This window comes from Aedes albopictus, chromosome 2 (assembly GCF_035046485.1).
Source record: "Aedes albopictus strain Foshan chromosome 2, AalbF5, whole genome shotgun sequence".
NCBI classification, from domain to species: Eukaryota; Metazoa; Arthropoda; class Insecta; order Diptera; family Culicidae; genus Aedes; species Aedes albopictus.
In genome coordinates this window covers 110179658-110198151 of record NC_085137.1, presented here as the reverse complement: position 1 = coordinate 110198151, position 18494 = coordinate 110179658, and the positions used below count along the sequence as shown (strand labels likewise).

Below are 18494 nucleotides of genomic sequence, written 5' to 3'. Positions count from 1 at the left end.
TAAACTGCAAATAATGAGGCTTTCCACGGACCAGCACGAATCCATTTTAATCGATGTTTTTTAATCTACTTGATATTTTTGTATACTATTCCTTTTCATGTGAGAAACCATTTTTTCATATCAAAAGTTCATATTTTGTCTCGACTAACTTTCAAATAGGGCCTATGAAAAAATGGAACACAAGCAAATAAAAAATTATAACACGGAAACGGCTTGTTCGATCGGAAAGGTGTCTCCAGCAAAGTTGTAGAATAATATATGGCGGCTCTCAGAAAAATACACATTGAAAAATTTATTTAGTTTTTCTTCTGAAAAAACTGATTTTTTTTACTAAAAATTAAATATCTCAAAAAGCTATTTTTTTTACCTTCGTGTTTTTTTTGTGAGAATAAAGTTCATTCTGTTAGCTATCATCTGTAAAATTTTTATAGTGGTAAAAAAATGTACAAAAAAGTTACGGCACTTTGAACATTTTTGGTTGCGTGTTTTTTTGAGTGCATGACGAATATCCCGCAAACTAGATTTTGGGGTTGGCAGCACCCTCTCAGATTTCAATGGAATTGTGTAGGTATGAAGACTATGTACTTTAAAGCAACGTTGCATACTTTGTTGTTTTTTTTTTAATTTATCTACACTAATATTTGAAAAGGGCTTAAGTTTTTGACTATTTTTTTATACCAATACAACTTAAAAATAACATGACCTACAAAAAAGTGTGGTATGTGTGACTTTAAGGAAATTGTGTGAACTTTCAAGTAAAAAATTGGAATAATGAAAAAACGAACACGCTAAAAAAAGTTAAAAAATAAATTGAAGTCAACTTGGAATACATGCCCATTTGCGAAATTTCGGAGAACCAAACCCCACACCAACCATTAAGAATAGAATTCAAAATGGATCAAAGTAATTAAATTGCTATTATCTAAATCTAACCCAACACAAAATGTTTTTTTTTTTGAGTCAAACCAATTTTTGGGTATTTTTATACGTGGATTTTCACATATTGATATTGAACATAGCTTTACATGTTTCAATTATAAATCTATCCAATACAAAGAATATAATTTAGGATTCTCTTTTGAACCAGAACACCAGATCTGTTACACAGAAATTCAGAACATCAACCAGAAGTCGAATTTCAACTTAAAAGTTTTCTTATTCATAAGAGAATAAAATAAATGCTTTGCATTAGATAGACTTGTGAATCAAACATATGGAGCTATGTTTAATTTAATATATGAAAATATCTGTAAAAAACGCCCTGGATAAAAACTTTTGTTTTCTACCGAAGAGAAACACGCAAAATGATGACATGAAGTATTTGTTGTTAGGAACCGTCCATTAAAGACGTAGCATTTTAGGGGAAGTTTCTGATATTGCTAGGAGCCTTCTATTAGGTATGAGAGAATATAATTTAAGAGGGGAGAGCTGTCAAAAGTTTTCTACTAATGCTACCGTGATTTCGAATGCAGCGATATGGTCAAATTCAAACATTACAGAATCCTTGAAAAAGGTCAAATAAGAACCAAAACGTCGGGTTAAGAAAACATATAGTTATTTTTGATTGACCAAATTAGACCCAAAGAAAGTCAAACTCAAAGCAATAAACAAGTACGACCACGATTCTCATCAGTTAACGAGATTGAAACTTTTACTACAAATCATTTTATTACAATAGGTAAATATCATTTAAAATAAAAAATCAATAATTTTGCTCTCGGGATGAAATTGATCAGTAAATGAAATACCTTTGCATGTGCCATGTGTTTTCCACCTGAATTAACAACCCCAGAATGCGAAATGCTGCGCAAGACTTTAACGAGTTTTCTCAATCTTTAATTATTCAAGTTTTAAATTTAATAAATTTCATGAAAACGCCTTGAAGTATGTACTTTTCATACTGAAAAAGTGATTACTTCCGGAAAAGTGCAATTTTATGTATAAATTTGAATATTTATAAAATTTTTGATTATGAAATCGTGTTTAGCAAATACTTGGCAGCTAAATGCATCCATTCAAATATTCATTACATGTGCGATACAGCCACGGTAACAAAAGTTTGAAAGGGTATTTGAGATTCGCCAAACACGCAATTACGGAAACTATTGAATTTAATACAGAAATATGTGACTAATTGACTGTAAAACATGTAACTCATCATTCAATAATCCTTTAGCCGGATGATGGTCATTTTCTACAAATTCTTTTAAGTTTAAAGCAATATTTTTAACAAATGAAAATGACCATCACGTCGGTCAATTTCACCTCACTGATCAATTTTATCCGAAATCACGGTACCTCAGAAATGCTTTTCTTCAAAAGTGCCCATCTTGCGATATATGGTAAAATTTTCAATAATTACAAAAATGTCATGTTTTGCAAATTGAAATAATTTTTCTTATTTGCATTTTTTTGACTTTTAAAGCGTATTGACATTTTTCAATGTTATGAAAGTTCACATGATTATCTAAAAGTCACCCATACATAACTTTTTTGTAGGTAATGTCATTTTTAAGTTATATTGAGTAAAAAACGGTCAAATACTTTAGCCCTTTTCAAATATTAGTCTAGATAAATAAAAAAACAACGTATGCAATCTTGCTTTAAAATACATAGTCTTTAAAGCTAAGAAATTCCATCGGATTCTGAGACAGTTTTGCCAAACCCCTACGGCGAGTTTGCGTGAATTCGTCATACACTCTAAAAAACACACAACCGAAAATGTTCAAAGTGCCATAACTTTTTTGTACATTTTTTTACCATTATGAAATTTCTACAGATGGTAGCTAACAGAATGAACTTTATTCTCACAAAATATCACGAAGGTAAAAAAATAGCTTTTTGAGATATTTAATTTTGAGTAACAAAATTCAGTTTTTTAGAAGAAAAACTAAATAAATTTTTCAATGTGTATTTTTCTGAGAGCCACCATTTATTAATCTACAACTTTGCCGAAGACAGTTTTCCGATCAAACAAGCAGTTTCAGAGATATGATTTTTCATTTGCATGTGTTCCATTTTTTCATAGACCCTATTTGAAAGTTAGTCGAGACTCAATAAAAAGTTTTAATATGAAAAAATGGTTATTTATATTGATTAGAACAGCTGTGCAAAATTTTATGTAAATCAAAAATGCAAAATTAAAAAAAAATGGATTTTTTTCGTGCTGCTTCGTGGAAAGCCTAAGTCAAAAGTTCCTTCAGGAATATCTGTGTATCCCCAGGAGTTATGTAATAAAATACTAAAGAATTTTCTCCACCAGTGCCTTCTCAAGGAGTAGTAGTTTATTGAGAAGTTCCTACGCTTGCCTTCAGGATGTTTTTCTAATAGTTTCTCCACAACTTTCTCCCGAAGTTCTTTCAACAAATCATCCAGGATTTCCACCAAGAGTTCCTTTGGAAATTTTTCAAAGACATTCCTACAGAAAGTCTGAAACGAATACCTAGAGGACCTGCCAAAAAAATCTCTCGGCTTAGTTCTTGGAAGAATAACTGATATAATACTGGAAGCAATTCTAAAAGAACTCTTGGAGGATTTCTCCGAATGACTCTAAAACTGTTGCGTTTCTAAAAAATGTCAAGAAAAACTTTTAGAGAGATTTTAGGAGAAACTTTTGATCTTGTACCGACTTTTCGAACCCTTAGACCGCTTACCCTCTTTGAATGAGTGTAATCAGTTCCGTACCTTTTTATTCCGCCCTAATTGCTTATCCTTTTACAGATACGCGTATTTCGACTACCACTTGTAATCTTCCTCAGTGTCAGTTATCCACTAACTGACACTGAGGAAGATTACAAGTGGTAGTCGAAATGCGCGTATCTGTCAAAGGATAAGCAATTAGGACGGAATTAAAAGATACGAAACTGATTACACTCACTCAAAAAAGAACTTTTGAATTAATTTCTTGGCAAAATGTGGCTTCTTGAAAACAATCGGACCGATATCTCAGAGAAACCTCTTGAGGTTTTACTTGATGAAACTCCTGGAGGAATCACTCTCGGGAAAATCCCTGATGAAACTTCTGGAGATATCACTGATGAAACTCTTGGAGGAATCTCTGAAATATCTAGACTACAGGAATCCCAAGATTCCTAAAAGAACTTCTCTTGAAACAATCTCCGACAAAGTGAGCTCCATCTGGGGGCCGTCCATAAAGTACGTCACGCTTTGAAAGCGGAAAGGGGGCTTGTGAAAGTGTGACAAAAAATGTCTAAAGTATAGGAAAACCCGGACGAAGGAGGGAGGGGGGTTGAAAATTCCTAATTTTAGAGGGACGTACTTAATGGATGCTCCCCTGGAGGAATTCATGGAGAAATTCCTCTTGGAAGAATTCCAGAAGGCATTTGTCCTGCAGTAATTCCTCCTGAAGGCGGAAGGAAACCTGGGATTAATTCCTAAATATTTTGTGACAAGAGTTCTGGATAAATCTCTGATGGATTGCCGGAAAATATGCCAGGAATAATTCCCTAAAAGAATCCTGAGATTAATCAATAAAGGAATGCCGGTAGGAATTTTTCTTCAGAAATTCCATAATCCCTGAAGGAGTCCAAGAAGAAATTTCTAAAGAAAGCCGGGTAGGATCAATAAAAGAAAAACAACCTCGAAAGAAACAAATGTATAAATCCTGGGAGAAATCTCTGCAGAAATCCTGGGGGTAATCCCTGATGGCATCTCTGGAGTAATTCTTAACGGAAATCAGTAGAAATTTCCGGGAGCGGATCTGGTGTGATGGTTGGAACACTTGACTATCACGCCGAGGACCTGGGATCGAATCCCACTCCCGACAAACTCGCAAAATGTGAGTTCTTTCTTCGGAAGCGAAGTAAAGCGTGGGTCCCGCGATGAACTAGCTAGCCTAGGACTAAAAATCTCGTTAATACAGATAAAAAAGTAGAAATTTCCAAGAAACATCTCTACAGAAACCACGTGAGAATCTAATGAAGGAATCCCGAAAGAAATCTCTGAAGAAATTCCTGAAAAAATCTCAAAGCAATCTCAAAATTAATTCCGGGAGGAATACCTGAAAGAATACCGGAAGGAGGCTAGAAAGACTCTTGACTCTTGAGAGCATTTACTTAAAGAAACCTGGAAAAATCAATAATGAAATCACTAAAGGTATACCGGAAAGAGCCAGAAAAAAAAAACCTTGAGAAATCCCTGTGGGAATCCGGGAGGAATCAACAAATGAAGCCCGAAAGGGAATCCTGATGAAATGACGTGCATATCTGAAGGCATCCCTCGAGGAATCCCTGATAAAATCTTAAGGATTCCTCATTGAATGAATCTCATAACGCAGTTTTAAAGAAATCCCAGGAGAAATTCATGAAGAAATGCCGTGAGAAATCGAGAAGGAACCCCGGTGGAATACTCGGAAGGATTCGAGGAAGAATCCTGAGTGGAAAACCAGGAGGAATTTCAAGAGAAATCCAGGGACGAATCCCAACAGGATTCTCGGAAAGATTACAAAATTAGATCTAATAGGAATCGTAATAGAAATCTATGGATTTTTATAGATGAAAACGTGCGAATTATTTTGAACCTCTTTGAACGTAGAGCAGAATATCCGTGACATAAATTATATAATCATATATTATATCTGGAAATCTTTTCGATACATGGACTACACTCGAACGATTTGGTTGAAGATGCGATTTTTATATCTTCACTGAATTAAGACATTAGCAACAGTAGTTTTTTCACCAAGCATCATCTGTTCGGATAATTTCTTAGTGATAGCTTCATTACTAGCCTACCCAAGTAACAATTTTGTAGTCAAATAGACTAGAACCATCATAAAATCAAAACAAGAGGTATAAGGTTTTATGACAATTATTAAATCCTATTCAAGACTAATTGGTTTGATAAATGTTATTTGGGTAATCTGCTCAGATAAATATATTATCAGAAAACACCAAAATTTTATATTTTTGATGTGCTGATTATATCAAATCAAATAAACAATACTTCACACCTAATTTTGAGTTCAGTAATTTGACGAAATCGGAACAGCTGAACACCACAAAAATGAATTGTTTACCTTTCGCACGGTTTTTTTTAGTTCGTGTACTGAGCCTCAGTGAAAACGATAACCGAAACTACCGAAAAACTTCTGCAGTTCTGATGTCGTCAATAAGGTACCGAACTGGCTGAATTCGGGATTGAGTGTGTACAGCACCAAAAAAATCTAATTTGAGATTATTTGAATGAAAGACTTGCGTCCACCGTATGAACAACTTCGATAAAGATACCAACTCTAAATTTTAAACCATGGATAAGATCTATTTCTGATGATTTAGCATAGAAATATCGAGTTATGAGCAAAAACAACTCACGACCAAAAACCTTGAAATTAAGTTTTGTTGATCACTACATCACTGTTTTGAGCTGGAAATTCTGTATTCAATAATTTTACTTTTCAAATAAAAAATATGAACTGTGCACAGTGGTCTCAAATCCGTATCAAGCAGGACACTTGCAGTTTTTCGCCAGTTGCTCAGTAACACCAACCCCCCCCCCCTCCACTGACACCTGAGCCTCTTCTGAGCATATGCTCTAACGGACCCGGAAACTTGGATAACGACTAACGGCAACTCATAATGGAACCCCAACTGGACTGGAAAAGGAACAAGAGCGACACATCAACATACTCGTGGTCGTGCTCATCATTCTACACTGAAAAAAGGGACATGGTAACTCTGACTGTATCGAGGGTTATGGCTGGTTTCCACCTGATAAGTACTGTGTAAAAGGATAGGACAAGTAATGCTCACGTAAAACTTTTGCAATCAAAATTACTTAGGCGTTCGCAGTTGATAAGTAATTCACAGCCAGAAAGATTTGCCAACAGATGGCACTGTCATGCGATGCTGTCAGTCATGTTGTTGATTTTCCGTACGGAATAATATGTCGATGTATTATTCCGTGAGTAAGAGCATCGCCACGGGCGTCCCTATCTGGGTCCTTATCCCTATTTCCGGGCCCTGAATAGGGACCCATGTTTACACCGGTGGTATCTAAACGGGAATGAAAAATAAGGACGCGACATAGGATTAGCGATGGGTTTCCACATTTGGGGACCCACTCAAATCTTGCACTGAGTTGCTATTCCGATGGTTTGTGTGACGTCACTTTCTTTATTTACATTTTGCGATGAAATGAGCTGAGCAGTGGTGTTGAAAATGAACAGCAGTGGATCAATAAAGCAAGAGGTGAATGTTGATTTTGTCTTACGTGACTAGATGTTTTCCAGCACCCTATCACAAACAAACAGACGCAACACTCAAGACAACACTAATAATTCCCACGTACACCGATTCAACGGTTTATTTAAAAATTTAATAGTTGGCCAACTGCCCATCTGTGGGGCACGCAGCGTTTTACATTCGCTCAAAATTGTCACCTAGTTTATGATTGGCCACTCTATTGGCCAAACTCAGTCCTTTTGGATAGGGAGAATATATTTCCGCGACTATGATTTTGAATAGTAAACGTATCACTTGAAAGAAATTGCTATTAAAATCATCGTCATGTAAACAAAATTCCCAATGCCAAACACGCTATTTCACAAAACGCTCAATAGGTGCCGGTAGTGAGCGAACGTGAAACAGGAGCAAAAATTATGTGAGCGCCGTTTGCGAGCAATTTGCAAACTACAGAATATTTGGTTTAAATGTTCTTTAAAAAAAATAAAACTATGTGACGAAATGTTAGAAGTGTTACGTGTGCTTGTCTGTGACCCTTTATGCCTTTGTCATTTTATGCAAGATTCATCAAAAGTTTGGGCATATTTAATTTGCTTCATTTTGTACTATACGTCCGATAAAAAATGAGGACCACTTTTAGCAACGCACGGTGGAAAATCAATATGTTTTTGAAGTCCCTAAACCCAAAATAGAAACCACTGGTGGGAAGGTGGGGTGCTATCCTGAAATAGCACCCGAAAAGGAGTGGTATAATAGGGATAGCGATGAGGACTCCCGTGGCGATACTCTAAAAGGGGCATTTCTCTTTCTTTGTGTTTCTTCTTTCGCGCCTGCGCGTTCACAGTGTGCATTAGTATTTAGCCGTGTCGCTCTATAATGTGTGCTCCGTCGTCCCTCAGCATGGCTGCATCTGAACACGAGATTAAATTTCTTGAGGTTGAATAATTTGCCGTTACGTAGTTTAAAAATTTATAAAGACACCCCGAAACTGAATTGTTTATAAATAGTTCGACTATTGAAAAAAGTAAATAGCATTTGAGTTTAGCTGATGAGAAGACAATGATTCCAAAAACTGTTGCATCATAATCATTTCATTTCGTTTGTTGAATAAAATGTTCTATGGTGCACTAGAACCATGAGAAGTAAAGACTGTATTCGATGAAATTTGGACACAGAAAATAATGTATAGCTTATGATTGCGTTCACAAAATCAAATATTTTTTTGATCAGGAATAATATATAATGTGTAGCTAATACCATAACAATGACAACAAATTCAGTTTGGTATTGGCGCAGATATTGTTAATATCATAAAATAAGGCTATAATTTTGATGTAACTCGTCAAGACGTCTGAAAATTTGACTCGAAGTTCTTAACAGAGTATCAATAAACTGGTAAAAAAATCTTAAAATCGGTTCAATACGTTTTTCTAGTATTCAAAACTCAAATCGCTTCAAGGCATATTTTAGGTACATTTTAACCATTTTATTCCGTGTGTACTATTTTGTTTGTACAACTGTCATGACTGTTCCGATTTTTATTAGCATTTGAAACTGTAAAACCATTATAAAAACTGTTCTTAGCCAAATTGCTTGAAAACTTTTCAAGTTATAACTGTGTGAATGTCACGATACAAAAAAAACATTTTTGATTATTGTGACTTTGTGCCACATATACGGCTATAACTTTATTACGGCTAGATCAAATTGAATGAAATTTTTACACAATATTTCTACATGTACACTTTACATACAGAACAGTTTTGATTGAAATCGGTTCAGTATTTTTGAATCTAGAGCTATAACGGTGAAGAAACTTCTCAAATGGCAAAATTCTTGTTTCAACGATATCTCCACCAATATTCAACCGATTTTGATGAAATTTGTATAGTATTAGCTTTACGTAATACACTATTCCTGGTAAAAAATTAGTCATTTACCATTTTATTATGAAATCTTTCTGAATTCCAATAATTCGTTCCGAGATCCCTACGACAATTGCTCTGGGATTCCCTCAGAATTTCTGCTTGGGATTCCTCCGGAAATTCCATCCTAGATCTCTCTCGAAATTAATTCAGGATTGCTCCAGGAGTTCTTTCTGGGATACCTAAGGGAGTTCCCTCAGATATTATTCCAGCAATTTGTTTAGGATTTGTTCAGAACTTCCAGGAGTTCTCTCCAGGATTACTCCTGTAACTCCATACGGGATTCCTTCAGAGGTTCCTTCATGGAATTCTCTAGAAATTCCTTCCGAGATTCCTCCAGAAGATTCATATGAAATTATTCTAGAAGTTCTTTCAGGGATTCTTTCACGAGTTTTTTTTTATTATTTCTCCAGAACCTTTTGGAATGTCTTCAGATTTTTATCTGGGAAGAAACTATTGAAAGAATCTCTGAAATCGCTCGTGTAGATATTCCCTGCAAAACTGCTGGAGATATTCCTTAAGAAGCTGTTGGAGGAATTTTATAAGGAACTCAAGAGCAAGTCTTGGAGTACTTCCATAAAGAATAAAAAAAAAACTTCTGGAGTATTTCCATGAGCAAAATTTAAGAAACTTCCAGAATGAATTCCAAATTATGTAATCTGCAAGGAATCCCAGTAGAATTTTTTGGAGGAATCCCGGAAGGATATCCTGGATAAATTATTGGACAAATCTTAGAAGGAACTCCTGGAAGAACCTTGACTTATTTTCCAGGAGTCTGGAAGTTCTGAAGAAATTCCGAAAAGAACTTTTGAAAATTCCTGGAAGATACCCCGGGTAAAATTTTTGGAGAGGTCCCTGATGCCACTCCTGGTGCAATCTTAGAAGAAAATCCTGGAAAAATACCAGAAGAAACTATGAGAGGAACCCATAAATTTACTCCTAGAGGAAACCTAGAAGGAGTTCCTGGAGGAATCCCGGGAGAAGCTAGAGGAATGACAAAAGGAATTCTTTGAGGATTCACATGAGAAACGTCCAGAGAAAACCTAGATGAATCTCAAAAAGTTGTATCTTAGAAAGAAATCCTGGAAGAATCACTGAAAGAACTCCAGGACGAATCTAAGAATGAATTCCTATAGAAATCCTAGAAGGAATTCCTGAAATGATCCCGGAAGGAATTCCTGCGGCAATCTCCGAATAAATATCTGAGTGAACCCCGGATAAAAAATACTTAAGAAATCCCGGATGAAATTATTGCAGAATAGTTCGAAAAAACTCCTGGTAGAATCTTAGAAAACACCTCTGGAGAAAACCCTGAAGGAACTCCTAGAAGATCCCAAAATAAAAAAAATAAAAACAAAATAAATAAATCCTGAATTAGAAGAAACTCACGGAGGGATTTTTTGTAGAACTTCTAATGAAAATCTCAGAGACATTTTATAAGAATCCCCTGCGAACTTCAGGTGGATTTTTCGGTGGAACATCTGGAAGAAATTCAAGAGGACTTTCTGTGAAACCCCAAAGAAAAACCTTCGTACGGAATGCCAAAAGATTCATCACAAAGAATCTTTCGTGGTTCTTCATTATATTCCCCTGAAGCTTGGCCTACCTCGTATTTCATCTAAAACTCCACAAGGTAACCGTCAGAGTCCCAGCCGAATTCCTCCCACCGTAGTCCGAACTCCAATATTGCAGAATTTATAATTAGTATCCAACCATAGTTCTCGCTGTAATACCATTAAGTTTTTTTTAATTTCTTTTTATTTGTGAATTTTAGCTTAGGCTAATTCTTCACACACCCATTAAAAGTTCCCTCAGAATCCCAGCGTCTCTCATTAGCATTTCCCTTGGAACTCCGTTGCACGGTGTCAAAATTTCGATTATTATCGAACTTCCATGTACCTCGGATCTTTCTTCACAGAAAGTCAGCATTTTGGCTATACTTTATAATTGGAAAGTTTTAAAATATTCCATCGGGGAAATTTTGATTTATCTAAGTTTTTGGCTATTTTCCATACTAAAATTAATTAAATACTGATTTTAACCAAAAAACGTCCCATACAAAATGTATGGGAAAATTTTCACCGATAAAATATTTTCTCGTCGAGGTACATGAAAGTTCGATAAAAATCGAGATTTTGACACCGTGGCGCTGAAATCTCACTATCTGGATTTTCCCCATACGCGCGCAAAAATTAAATTTAAATTTCAATCACACTTCCTGAGGAAACGAACAAAATTTCTCTAAGTCCAAATCGTAAACAACAAGGTCACGAAACGCCACACGAACAACGAACAATTTATCTAGCAACCGCCGTTATGCAGTGCCCTTTTCTTCACATCCTTCTTACAGCATCGTTTCGTAAAAATGCTGTCGGTTAAACAAATGTCAAAATTACTTACGGAAAAAGGAGGAATTTTACTTGAGCGCTCTACTTGGGAACTGGAAACTTACCATTAAACCAAAACACTTTTACTACTTGATTTTGATAGACCATGATTTTTGCTTGAAACTACCATGTGCAGGGTTCAATTTACTATGTCACTTTATGTTTACATTTCATAGTGTTTTGAATCACATTTCGTAGTTAATTTTACTATGTGCATTAGGCCTGTCCAGCTTTTCAAAAATGTTCTCTGATTCTCAAGTCCACCCCCATATTTTGATTGGCATCCTGAAAGAAGTAACTGGTCAAAATTTCAGCCAAATCCATTGAAATTAAGAGGTGCATCAAATCAATTTTGTGTTTTTCGATTATTTTTGAACTTCAAAAAATCATAACTACACTAAAACTTGTCAAAACTTAATTCTTTTGACAGAAATTGAAAGCTATACTTGTTTGCTACAACTTCTCCAAACAACGTGTGCCTATAAAATTGAAGGAAACATGTGTAATTATCACATTTGTAATCAGAAAAACCTTAAAAAGTTGATTTTTTGATAGATTTCGTTCTGGAACACCCTAATATACGTAATAAGTTGGATTTTTCAAAACGGCATCACATTCTCCAATGTTTTTTGGTTATTTGCTTCTTTGACACTAATGCTGTAGGAGTTGAGCAAAAATTACTAAAATTCGTGAAAGCCAAATGTGGCCTAAAAACTAGCTTTTCGGGTGCAATCACGCTTTGGCGCGCAAAAAGTGGCATCGCGTCAGCACTGATATGATAGCCAACACCTGTCATCACGCTTGTTTGTTATCACCCGTAGTAGGGGGTAGCCTAGGCAAACTACAAGGAAGCAAAGCTACTACGTTCAGTACAATTTCGCGCCACAACGTGATTGCCTCCGAAAAGCTAGTTTTTAGGCCACATTTGGCTTCCCCGAATTTTAATATTTTTTGCTCAACTCCTACAGCATTAGTGTCAAAGAAGCAAATAACCCAAAAACATGAGAGAATATGATGCCGTTTTAAAATATCAAACTTATTACGTATATTAGGGGTTGAAAGTTTTGCGAGGAATCTATATGGAATAGGGCGACGGTGTCCGGGAGCTGCTGCTGTGGCAGATTCGGCACTAGCTCTCCAAGGGGAAAAGTAAATATTAGCGAAAATACCCCTCTGGGACTGCCACAGGAATTCCATGTGCTGGCGATTTGTGTACTTCGGGCTGGTGGTTTCGCCAAGGGTTACGGGGACCGCCTTGGAGTTTGCATGGAAGGTCCAGGGATCCTTTAATCTGGCGTAAAAGTGGCAATATCGCGTGGCATCTTATTGGGTGCCAATCGTATTACCATTGAAAGAAACGGAGGCTCCTGATACGACTTCATTTGAAGTACCTCGATCTGCTCGATCTCTGGTTTTATGTCCGGAAGCGCTGGTGATAAGTTCGGGTTTTCCGGGTAGCAGCGTCGAGAGCAGCGGTTTGATCACTGGAACAAAGAATTTTGTAAATGGATTTACAACTGGGAGCTGTCTAGGGCATTTTTGATGACATAAGATGTTGTTGTATAGATCTTGTTGTATAGATTTGATTAATTGATAAACAATGTTATTAAATTGAACTGTTGTTCAAAATAGACAAACTTACCGTGGGCACATTTTACAACAAATTGAACAAATTAAAGATGGCCACTTGAAGAAATTTCTTGAAAAACTTCCGAAGTTCAAAGTGATTGTTTTGACTATGGGCATAGTAAATGCAAGCATAAATTTAGTTCTACCGAACAGTAAATGTACAATCAAAGTAACTACGTTTGATAGTACTGGTTACTATTTGTCAGGTTGTCAAATCATGGTAATTTTAAGACAAACATAGTAATTATTATTGAAAACATAGTCATCATTACTATTATAAGGCATGGTAATATTAAACATGCTTGAATAGTTTATGTTACTCTATAATTTATTTCAGTGTACCATGGATAGGGTGGAAAAGTGGCAGCAGCGCAAAGGCATCCAATTCTATTTAGTATTTTGAAAACGACGTATAATCAATGTTGTAGCATTGATTATACGTCGTTTTCAAAATTTGTTACTGAATTAGCATATAATACATTTAGGCGCTGCCCAAGTAGCTGTCAATTGGAATCGCTCACGCAGTGCTCCAGTGGACAAAAAGAGCTATAAATTAGGTTGAGTCGTTGAAGAATAAAAAAATTGTTTACTCCTAGATTATTAGTTTTTTTTCTATATGCTATCTTCGGAAAAGTGTCTTCATATTCTCAAGACATTCTTTTCTACACGGTAAAAATTCTGCACGCTAGATGTAAGGGAAAAATCCCTTAGCTATTCAATGTCGTAATCAACATGATCAGAAGTGCTTTTCCTTTGAGATCGCAATGCTGTCAGTGTTGATTTGAGGACCAAAACAAACCCACCAGAGAAATCAACAGAAAATCCCTTCGATTTGCACTACTGTAAAAAGCAATACGATCCAAAGTGAAAAGTTGTTGATTTGGTAATGACTGTTTTGGGCATGAAAGTAAATATAGATGACAGTCGGTAGAAAGTGCTTCGCTTCGATTCGCACCTCTCTAACAGATGTGAAGCAGTGTAGTGGTAAAATAGTTGATCGTGACTCTGAAGGTCCTGGTATCGAATCTGGGTGCGGCTGTACACATTTTTTTTTTAAATTTTAGTTTTGAAATCAAAACATTGTCAACAACGAATTGATGTGAAGTTACATTAAAATTGAAGAGGCATTGGATGTTCTTTGTCAAATAATATGTAATTGATAACAAACTGATTGAACAGTAGTGCGAATTCAAGTGCCAATCAGTTTATATCACAGTGCAGATTTTTTACCGTGTATATTGAAAAATTAGGGTGGTCCAAATAATTGTCGAAACCATAATGTCAAATTTTTACTTTTTTTCCGTAAAATCAATGTTCCAAAGTTGAAAAGCACTTGATTCCAAATTGTTTTGCAGAAGGAACTATAATTATATCGCTTTTGGTTCAAGAAGAGATATCATTCTTTTAAAAATATGTTTTGGTGGCACCTGCTGCAAATGTGTTTCAGAGCATGTTCAACATGTTTCGCAAAGACAGCATAGTTCTATATCCTCATTTTGTAGTTATTTGGGGTTTTCATCTAAAAAATGAATTATTTTTGAAACTTAATATTTCAGAACGGTGCAAATGGATTCTCTGGATATAAAGAGCAATAAAAAAGCTCATATTTTTATCTTTTAATAAAGGAAAAAGCTTTTTGGTACCAAAAAATTGACAATCTCCATATTTGCGCTATTTTGAAATATTTAGTAATCAAAAAAGAATAAAACCCTCAATATTTTTTTAAATAAAGTTTTCACAAAAAAATCAGCGAATAAAAAGTTATTAAAAAAAAACATCTGTTGATGTCAGCAAAAATTTTGTCTTTGAAAATTTATGTCTGGTTCAACCTTAAGAGAAAGAACTATGGTTTTTGGTTCGGAAAAATTGATTGGAGTAAAGTGCTTTTCAACAAAATAAATAATAATAATAATTGTAGAACACTTCATTGCCTTGCCTGAACCAAAAAAAAAACTAAATAGTTTTTATCGGGGATTGCGATTGGACCATCCAATAAATACAATATTGAAGAAATTTGCAAAAATATGAAGAAACCTTCCTGAAGACCAAAAAGTATTAGTTTAGACGTGAAACTTTTCGTTCAATATGGTACGGCTCTGGGACCGTGGTACATGACATAAAAAAGGGAACAGACATTTGCTATAACGGTCATTTGTCATAATGGATATTTGGCAAAATCGAAATGCATCCTTTATTGTTATGCCAAGTGTCCATTATGCCAAATGACCGAAGAAGATGAAGAAGAAGAGAATTGCTTCGGTTGTTGCTGTCAGGATTTTTCCACTAATTTCTCCAACATTTCTTTCAGAGATTCTAGCAGGGATTTCATCAACAATTCTTCTGGGAATTCTTCCCATAATTTTTAATGGAATTAGTGGTTGGATTTCTTCAGAAATTCTTACTGAAATTCCTCCAAGTTCTGCTGAGATACAGGAGTTCTTACGGGATTTTTATAAGAATCGTTTAAGATATGATCCTAAGAATTTTTCCAGTCATTTTCCCTGTGGTACCTCCTATAGTAATTCCTGGAAATATTTCAGAAACTCCTGCTGGGATACCACAGGAAATTCTTGCTGGAGTTTTCCCAGAAACTTCTACTTCAAGGATTTATCTTGGAATTTCATATGGTGGATGGATTGTTTCAGAATTTCCTCTTGAGGCATTTCTGCTGGGATTCCTCCAAAAAGAAATGTGAAATTAGCGGTAACTTTTCGAAAAGTGCATAAAATCCTTTTTTTACTGTAAGCAAGTCAACCAGTCGTCTATCAATGATCCAAGTTTGGGAAATATCGAACTGTTCTACATGAATTTAGAAATATTCTATAAAAAAGCATGATAATATGATAATGATAGTCAGTTTTGGACAGTTATATCTCCGGATTCAATAAACCGATCTTTTCCAATTTGGACCATTGATAGACAAATAGTTGACCAATTCACAGTAAAAAATAGAAACATTTTGATGCACTTTTCGAAAAGTTACAGTTCATTAATCTTTGTTTTTCGAAAAGTGAAATGTAAGCCTATATCGATAATTTTGTCTATCCCCTGAACGCTTCCATGACTTTCCCGTGATTTGTGTGTTACTTGGGAGACGAGTCAAGTATGAGACACTGAAGACGACCTCACAGTTGAGGTCGAAATGCATATCTGTCAAAGGATGCAAATTCTTAGTCGAATTGAAAGAAACAGTACTTAACCCTATTTTTTCCTTATATGCATTCCACTAACACGTCCAGGTTCATCATCATCACTTGGGAGGAATTTATTCCTCCAGAGATCTCACAAGGGATTTAAAGAAATGTATGGCTGCTTTCATTATTTCCCATGGGATGCAATGCATTCCAAATGCATCCAATGCATTAAATTGTTTTAAAAAATTATTAAATTATTTAAAAAAAAATTCCGGAGATTTCTCCAGGATTTCTCTATAGGTTTCCCTCAATGAGAGTCTAATAAAGGTGGGGAAGAAGATACTTCGTGTGCGTGAGATCCGTGTCTGGTGCAAAACATGTCACTACTACAAGCAAAGCGAGCTCCCATAAAAACGCGTGTCAAATAGTGACGTCACTATTTGTGTTCACGTTTTTCTTTCCTTACTAATACATAGTCATCTCTTCTTCTTCCCCACCTGTAATATACTCTCAATGGGTTTCTCTTTCTGTAGATTTGCGGGGGGTCTCTTGCTCAGGGTTGCGAAATGTGCAATTAGTTGGAAATATTAATCAAAGCCATCATTGATTATCCATTAATAATCGGCGTTATGGACTGGTGATGCATACGAATAGAAATTTACACCGGAAGTGGTGTAAATAGAAAAAGCCACTACATTTTTTTTCATAAAACTCCGCGACATTTTCCATCCCTACTCTTGCGATACCTTCGGGATTTCCTCGTGGTATTCTTCCAGGTATATCTTAGAGAATTTTGCTTGTGGTTTTTTTTCCTAGCATTTGAACAGAGATTCTTCTAAAATTTATCGATAGGAATTATCCAGGGAAATCATTCTAGAGCTTCTCAAGCTAGCTATTTCTGCTAGGATTCCTTTAAGTATTTAACAAAGTACCTACACTCCCCCCCCCCCCTATTTCTTTTTTTTCAGCAATTTCTCTGTGGTTTTCTTCGGGAATTTTTTACTTGGATTTCTTTGAAGATTGCAATAGGTATTCCTTCCAAAATTACGCAAGAGTTAGGAATTTGCAAAGTTTCCTGGTTGCCAAGTAGAGTGCTCACGTAAAATTCCTCCATTATCCACAAGTTATGTCGCAAACTGAAAAACAACAAAAGCACGAAAAACGTTACCGGTATTTGCCTTTATTTTGCATATAAAAAGTCACGATTGATCCATAAAAGATTGCCTGATGATCAGATAACTTTTGAATATTCCATAGAACATAGGTTCCCAAACTTTCAGGACGCGCGACCCCCTATTGCAGACGTAGTTTTCGCGACTCCCCATAGAAATTCCCACATTTGATCTCTGTTACAGTAAAATATTTTACTGTCCCTCGCGACCCCCTGAATGAAGGCCGGGACCCCCCTGGGGAGTCGCGACCCACAGTTTGGGAAACTATGCCATAGAAGCATACCAGAAATCCATGAAGCAGTCATTTGGATCCGTGAAGAATCGTCGAATGCTCCCTCCATTTCGTAAAATTAGGCAATTAGAAATTCCAAAATTTCATAGACCATGCCATGATATGACTGAAACAATCCATAAAATGATCTCTAAAAATAGAAAATGATCCACAGAAAATATGAAAAATGATCCATAGAAAATATGAAAACGATCCATATCTTTTTTTTTGAAATTATCCATACAAAAATGGTTCCAATAAAACCCAGACGACGTTTTCGTAAAGTTTGCAATGTAAGTATGTATTGTACATATATGGGTCATTTCCTAAATCGACTGAATCATTTCTGGAATTTTGAAGGTCATTTCCTATGATTTATCATTCGTTTACCTGATCAATCGTTTTTATTGATCATTTCCTATTTTTTATGAATCATTCTAGGATTCATATAGCAGTTTATGAAGTTCTGGAATTCCTTATTACTAAATTTTACGAAAACAAGGGACCATTCGACAATTTTTCATGGATCCAAATGACTGCTTTGTGGTTTTCTGGTATGCGTCTAAAGAATATTAGAAAGTTATCAATGGTCATCTGGCATTTTTCATAGATTGTTTATATGTTTAACTGCGCAAACAATGGGCAGCCTCTGCGAACTGCACATGCAGAATCATTACTTCACTTTTACTGGACTATCTTTTTGCATAGTGCGGAAATTAGATACATATTGGAACTTCATCGATTAGTAAAATTTTATTTATAAAGCAATAGCTT

At 35.5% G+C, this 18494-nt stretch overlaps 1 protein-coding gene across 1 annotated transcript in view; it reads right to left on the bottom strand.

Annotated features, from left to right (window-relative positions):
- Positions 1 to 18494, bottom strand: part of LOC109420660 (villin-like protein quail) — a 66932-nt gene that overhangs the window by 47633 nt on the left and 805 nt on the right. The window lies entirely within an intron of this gene.